The 8026-nt window shown below is 41.5% G+C and overlaps 1 pseudogene; it reads right to left on the bottom strand.

Moving 5' to 3' along the window:
• Nucleotides 1-825: 825 nt before the first annotated feature.
• Nucleotides 826-1440, bottom strand: Nip7-ps16 (nucleolar pre-rRNA processing protein NIP7, pseudogene 16; annotated as a pseudogene).
• Nucleotides 1441-8026: the final 6586 nt, after the last annotated feature.

Here is an 8026-nt window from a genome sequence, read left to right as displayed (position 1 = left end):
GGGGCCAAAGTAAGCCTTCCCTGATTTTTTGCAAAGATTGACTTCAGCAGTAAATAGAATAATAACAGATTCAGAAGTCAGAAAAACACTAATTGAATCTTTGGCTTTTGAAAATTGTAACTCAGAATTCATGAGGCTGTTTAGATATTTAAAGGCAATATCAGCACCTTATGATGAATAAATTAGAGATACAGCTGGATCTCATGTTCATGGTGATTATTTGATAGAAGTAATTTCTAAAGGTATTAAGAAAAATCAAAATGGCAGACGTTTTTTAAATCATTAAAATTTATTAAACTATATATGTAAAACAAGAGGTATGGCATACTATCCTTTTTTTTTTTTTTTTTTGGTTCTTTTTTTCGGAGCTGGGGACCGAACCCAGGGCCTTGCGCTTCCTAGGTAAGCGCTCTACCACTGAGCTAAATCCCCAGCCCATGGCATACTATCCTTAAAGTCCACTGTGCTATTACAAGTCTGGAAAAATATTATCACAGATAAGAGTAAGATTACTCCTGTCTTCACTAAAGAATCTTAGAAACTGCCACTCAGAACAAGTCTCCTGATTCAAACAAAGATGGTGCAGATACAAAATAGAAACAATCTATTTGTTCACACAGACACTCACATGTTCTGGTTTGTCTACTTTAGACTTTTGAGACAAGTCTCACTAGGTAGCCCGGGTTAGTCTTGAACTTGTCAAGTAGCTTGAGCTTGCCCTACCCTTGTGATCTACCTGCATTTGATTCTAGAGGTCAAAAACCCCTATTTTTGAGCCATTTCTGTTGATAAGAATCCAAGCTGCATATCTCAGTGTTATCCTGATTTAATAGGAAGGCCCTCACACAGGAAACAAAGTTAAGTCCTCACACACAGCAAAATGTTCTTGGGATGACTATCTTAAGTCAATGTCTTTTTGTTGCATATGTACTCTCCAATGTCTGCTTGATGGAACATGACAAGTACCATGGGTTGCACTTTTCTGCAGTCTTGGGTAGATTTGTTGGCACCCTAAAACCCAAAGGAACATCTGCCATGGAGTAAACCACTACTCCCTGGTACTGAGATGGATATTCATTGAATTGACCCAGACTGGTTTCCAACACATGGTTGCCATACAAGAAGGATTGCTCTGCTCCAGGCTTTATCCATACTTTATACTTGCCATAAGGTGCAAGGTAATCCAGAATTGTAACATACAACCAGAACTTGTGGGTTTTAGTAAACTTTCTAAAACTCATCCCCAGGGACACTAGCTTATTCAGAGTTGTTGGCGTCCAGCTTAGGCATCAACACAATCACATAATACACTCAGTCGGTATGGAGCCAGAAAGAGGTGGTGCCATCCAGCCTGTCCACTAGGAGTTGTAGATTCTCTCCAGTGTATTTCTCAATCTTCTCAAACAGTACCCAGGCCATGTCTTCAGTTAAAGGCCTCATTTTCCCCCTAGCTTGGCTTCCAGGATCTTCGAACATAATGGCAGGTATTTTATTTGTAGCAAGGAAGGTCATTTGAAAACGGATTATAGGCAAGGCATGACTAGAAACATTTTTTTAACCTAGAAACAATACAAAGAGAAAACTTCAGCATTCTGGAAAAGGCAAAAAGTGTGTCAAAGTCTGGCACCGTATTGATGAATGCAGATCAACAAGGGATAGGCAAGGTTACCCTTTAACATCAAAAAAGGAGTCCTCCTGTAGGCCCTGATATCAAATTAGATTTAATCATTCTGTGCCAGTAAAGGTGGTGTGTTGGAGGGGCCTGAGCTAGCTAGAATAGAATAAAGACCCTGATTTAACTTGTTTCAGATTGGCTCCTCTCTGTGTTTTAGGAGATTGCTAACATTGTATGTGCTGGAGTTGCAGCCTGAATGACTTACACTACAAATCTGGTAGCATCTCATACATGTTCAGGACACTGAATCAGCTGATCCTGGCTGAATTCCCCTATCTTTCCAAATAGAAGTTGTCTTACCCATCTTTGTCATGACATAACAATACAGGTTGGGGCTTCATATTCCTTGTAATGTTGATTACAAGCTTCCTGTATGGTCCAGAAATGCTGAAGGACCCTTGTACTATGTTTACTTTGCAGCAGAGCCTGGGCTGGTCTTCAGGGAGAAACCAATGACGATGGGAGAGTAGAAAATTCAACAAATGAACTTTTTGAATCCCCTCTATTGGATTTACAGAAACCTATTCTTTTGTTATGCTACAATTCTTGATGTAGATGATTTTGGCCTACAAGTAATAAAAATTGCTCTGTCTGCTGGCGAGGATGTGGAGAAAGAGGAACACTCCTCCATTGTTGGTGGGATTGCAGACTGGTAAAACCATTCTGGAAATCAGTCTGGAGGTTCCTCAGAAAATTGGACATTGAACTGCCTGAGGATCCAGCTATACCTCTCTTGGGCATATACCCAAAAGATGCCTCAACATATAAAAGAGACACGTGCTCCACTATGTTCATCGCAGCCTTATTTATAATAGCCAGAAAATGGAAAGAACCCAGATGCCCTTCAACAGAGGAATGGATACAGAAAATGTGGTACATCTACACAATGGAATATTACTCAGCTATCAAAAACAACGACTTTATGAAATTCGTAGGCAAATGGTTGGAACTGGAAAATATCATCCTGAGTGAGCTAACCCAATCACAGAAAGACATACATGGTATGCACTCATTGATAAGTGGCTATTAGCCCAAATGCTTGAATTACCCTAGATCCCTAGAACAAACGAAACTCAAGACGGATGATCAAAATGTGAATGCTTCACTCCTTCTTTAAATGAGGAAAAAGAATACTCTTGGCAGGGAAGGGAGAGGCAAAGATTAAAACAGAGACTGAAGGAACACCCATTCAGAGCCTGCCCCACATGTGGCCCATACATATACAGCCACCCAATTAGACAAGATGGATGAAGCAAAGAAGTGCAGACCGACAGGAGCCGGATGTAGATCGCTCCTGAGAGACACAGCCAGAATACAGCAAATATAGAGGCGAATGCCAGCAGCAAACCACTGAACTGAGAATAGGTCCCCTATTGAAGGAATCAGAGAAAGAACTGGAAGAGCTTGAAGGGGCTCGAGACCCCAAAAGTACAACAATGCCAAGCAACCAGAGCTTCCAGGGACTAAGCCACTACCTAAAGACTATACATGGACTGACCCTGGACTCTGTCCCCATAGGTAGCAATGAATATCCTAGTAAGAGCACCAGTGGAAGGGGAAGCCCTGGGTCCTGCTAAGACTGAACCCCCAGTGAACTAGTCTATGGGGGGAGGGCGGCAATGGGGGGAGGGTTGGGAGGGGAACACCCATAAGGAAGGGGAGGGGGGAGGGGGATGTTTGCCCGGAAACCGGGAAAGGGAATAACACTCGAAATGTATATAAGAAATACTCAAGTTAATAAAAAAAAAAAAATCAAAAAAAAAAAATTGCTCTGTCTTATACTCTGCAGTGCTGGAATTAGAGACCTGAGTACACCCATGCATTGATACAACAAATTATAAGTAACATCAGTCTCAGAAACACAGTATTATATGCTGTGTCCTTCTTGAACCAAGTTTTCTTTAGAAAAACTGGTAAACAATTTTTATTTTATTATTGGTTATTTTATATATTTACTTTTCAACTTTTATCCCCTTTCTGGTTATCCCCTCTCCCATACCCCTCCTCCTGCTTATATGTGAATGTGTCCCATAACACCCACCATTCTGTCCTGCCTTGATGCCCTGGCATTCTTCTACACTAGGTAATCCAGCCTTCACAGGAACAAGGGCTTCTCCTCCCAGCAGATCCGGCCATCCTCTGCTACATATGCTCTTGGATCCATTGGTTGCTCCATGTGTACTCTTTGGTTGGTGGGTTAGTCCCTAGGAGCTCTGAGGACTCTGGTTGGATGATATTGTTGTTCTACCTATGGTGCTCCAAACCCCTTCAGCTCCTTCAGCCCTCTCTCTAACTCTACCACTGGGGTCCCATGGTTAGCTGCAAGCATTCCCATCTGTATCTGGAAGGCTCTGGGAGAGCAACTTAGGAGACATCAATATCAGGCTCATGTCAGAAAGCACTTCTTGGCATCAGCAACAGTACTCTGTTGTGTAAATGTACCACAGTTTCTGTATCCTTTCCTCTATTAAATAACATCTAGGTGTTTTCTAGCTTCTCACTATTATAAATAAGGCTGCTGGGAACATAGTGGAGCATGTGTTCTTGTTATATGTTGAAGCATGCTTTGAATATTTGTCCAGGAGTGGTATAACTGGGACCTCAGGTAGTTCCATGTCCAGTTTTTACATGAACTGCCAGATTGATATCCACAGTGATTATACCAGCTTGTAATCCTCAAATGATGGAGAAGTATTCCTCTTTCTTCACATCCTTGCCAGCATCTACTGTCACCTGAGTTTGATCTTAGCCATTCTGACTGGTGTGAGCTGTAAACTCAAGGTTGTTTTGATTTGCATTTTCCTGATGACTAAGGATGTTGAATTTCTTTAGGAGCGTCCCCGAAATTAGACATTCCAAAGTTGAGAATTGTTTGTTTAGGGGGCTGGGGAGATGGCTCAGTGGTTAAGAGCACCGACTGTTCTTCCAGAGGTCCTGAGTTCAAATCCCAGCAACCACATGGTGGCTCACAACCATCTGTAATGGGGTTGGGTGTGTCTGAAGACAGCTACAGTGTGCTTATATACATTGAGTAAATAAATAAATCTTTAAAAAAAAGAGAGAGAGAATTGTTTGTTTAGCTCTGTACCCCATTTTTAATAGTGTCATTTGATTCTCTGGAGTCTATCTTCCTGGGTTCTTTGTATACGTTGGATTTTAGCCCACTATTTTATGTGAGATTCATAAAGATCTTTTCCAATCTGTTGGTTGCCATTTTTTCCAAATGACACTGTCCTTTGCCTTACAGAAGCTTGGCAATTTTATGAGATCCCATTTATCTATTGTTGGTCTTAGAGCATAAGCCATTGGTGTCCTGCTCATAAAATATTCCCCTGTGCCCATGTGTTTGATGCTCTTCCCCACTATCTCCTCTGTTACTTTCAGTATATCTGGTTTTATTTGGAAGTTATTGATGGTCTAGGACTTGAGCTTTGTACCAGTTTATAAGAATGGATCAATTAACATTCTTTTACATGCTGGCTACCAGTTGAATAAGTACCATTTTTTGAAAATGCTGTCTTTTTTCCACTGGATTGTTTTAGCTATTTTGACAAAGGTCAAGTGACAATAAGTATGTGGGTCCATTTCTGGATCTTCAATTCTATTCTACTGATCTACCTGTATGTCTCTGTACCAATACCATACAGTTTTTTTTTTTTTTTAATCACTATTGCTCTGTAATACAGCTTGAGGTCAGGGATGGTGATTCCCCCAGAAATACTTTTATTGTTAGGAATAGTTTTTGCTCTAGATAAGATGGATGAAGCAAAGAACTGCAGGCCGACAGGAGCCGGATGTAGATCTCTCCTGAGAGACACAGCCAGAATACAGCAAATACATAGGCGAATGACATCATTAGACCACTGAACTGAGAACGGGACCCCCGTTGAAGGAATCAGAGAAAGGACTGAAAGGGCTTGAAGGGACCTGAGACCCCATATGAACAACAATGCCAACCAACCAGAGCTTCCAGGGACTAAGCCACTACCCAAAGAATATACATGGACTAACCCTGGGCTCCAACCTTATAGGTAGCAATGAATAGCCTAGTAAGAGCACCGGTGGAAGGGAAAGCCCTTGGTTCCTGCCAAGACCGAACCCCCAGTGAACGTGATTGTTGCTGGGAGGGTGGTAATAGGGGGAGGGCGGGGAGGGGAACACCCATAGAGAAGGGGAGAGGGAGAGGTTAGGAGGATGTTGGCCCAGAAGCCGGGAAAGGGAATAACAATCAAAATGTAAATAAGAAATACCCAAGTTAATAAAGATGAAAAAAAAAAAGAATAGTTTTTGCTATCCTGGGATTTTGTTATTCCAAATTTATTTGACAATTGCCCTTTCTAACTTTATGAAGAGTTGAGTTGAAATTTTTGTAGTGCCATATTGGATTTGGGCCTGGCCGCTTTGTAACTGCATGGCCACAGTTAAGAAGTCATGGGATTGTTGGACAGAGGCCTCTCCCATGTATTTACGGCACAAGAAGAAAAGATCACGTGGTAAACACCTGGTGTCTCCACTGCATGACCTCTGCTGAGCCCGGCTGATGCTTGTGGAACAGACACACCTGGACCACACCTGGGTGGTGGTCAATTTACTTCTGCCTTTTACTTCCTCAGCCTTTATCCTGGAGATTTAGGCTGGTCTTCTCGGATTTCTCCCTAATTAATTCAGATCTTGAAGTCGGTCTTTTGTTACAGAAGTCAGGAAGTCACAAGCCAGGGTTTCCCACTGTGCTTCCCAGATATTTTCTACCTGGAGAACTTGGGTATATAAGTGGTGAATAAAGCTACAGGAGTCTCTCACTCTTTTTCCTCACTCTCACTCTTCCTTCCGCTCTTCCACTCTCTCTCTGTCTCTGTCTGTCTCTGTCTGTCTCTGTCTGTGTCTATGTCTGTCTCTCTCTCTCTCTCTCTCTCTCTCTCTCTCTCTCTCTCTCTCTCTCTCTCTCTCTCTCTCTCTCCTGGCTTGACAGGATAACCTGTGTGTGTGTATGTGTGTTTCTTTCATCCTGTAGGCTTTTGCCCGATTCTCGGTACCGTGTCGGTGCTGGCGCCGACAAATCATAATGGGGGATTGCCTTGAATCACCACGTTGTTTTCAGCAAAATATCCATTTTTACCTTACTAATCCTGCCAATACATGAGCATGGGAGTTCTTTCCAACTTCTGAGATCTTCTTCAATTCTTTTTTAAACAAATGAAGTTCTTGACATACAGACTTTCACTTTCTTGGTTAGAGTCACAGCAAGGTATTTTATATTATTTGTGGCAATTGTGAAGGTTGTCATTTCCCTAGTTTCTTTCGCAGCATGTATATCCTTTGAGTAGAAGAAGGCTACAAATTTGTTTAAGTTAATTTTATATGCAGACACTTTACTGATGCTGTTTATCAGGTTTAGTAGTTCTCTTATGGAATTTTTGGTGTCCCTTAAGTGTACAATATCATCTGCAAATAGTAGTATTTTGAATATTTCCTTTCCAATTTGTATCGCTTTTTTTTTTCTCTTTTCTTTTTTTCAGAGCTGGGGACTGAACCCAGGGCCTTTCGCTTGCTAGGCAAGCACTCTACCACTGAGCTAAATCCCCAACCCCCGCTTTTTTCTTTCTTTTTTTTCTTTTTTTTTTTTTTTTTTTGGTCATCTAATTGATGTGATTAGGAGTCCGGGTGCTATATTGAATAGATAGGGAGATAGTGGGCAACTTTGTCTAGTCGCTGATTTTAGTGGGATTGCTTCAAATTTCTCTCCATTTTATTTAATGTTGGCTACTGATTTTCTGTACACTGCTTTTAAAAGAATTTATAGGATTAATAAGGATGTGAAGTGTGAAAACTTAGGTCAATGCTAGGGACCTTGTCTAGCATGTTGAGGTCCCCAATTCTATCTTCTGCTAAATACACAGATACAACTTTCCTCAGCTGACTGCCTGTATATGTGGATTGACTCTAGAAAAAAGAAAACTGCCTAGAGACCAAGCAGAGGATGCCAGAGGCACACCGAACATTTGTATTGATTGATCTCTGGGGCATTTTTTTTATTAACTTGAGTATTTCTTATTTACATTTCGAGTGTTATTCCCTTTCCCAGTTTCCGGGCCAACATCCCCCTAACTTTGAAGGATTAAAAATTAATAATAAGCCGCCTAGCTACCCAAAAAGAAGAAGTAGGGTCTGTGAGAACATGAACTTTTCACCCCTCCCTTGCTGTACAATGGTTCCTGGAACATTCTTGCATGAAAAGTTTCCTGGAACAGCCACAATGACCCATAGCCTCCGGCCACAATGGTCCAATGGCCCTGTAAAATGTCACTACCCCTAATCACAATGTCACAAAGTCCTGGGTGTGTTGCCTAGTGT

The sequence above is a fragment of the Rattus norvegicus genome, chromosome 2 (genome assembly GCF_021556685.1).
Source record: "Rattus norvegicus strain SHRSP/BbbUtx chromosome 2, alternate assembly SHRSP_T2T, whole genome shotgun sequence".
Lineage (NCBI taxonomy): Eukaryota > Metazoa > Chordata > Mammalia > Rodentia > Muridae > Rattus > Rattus norvegicus.
This window is presented reverse-complemented; position numbering and strand designations above follow the sequence as displayed.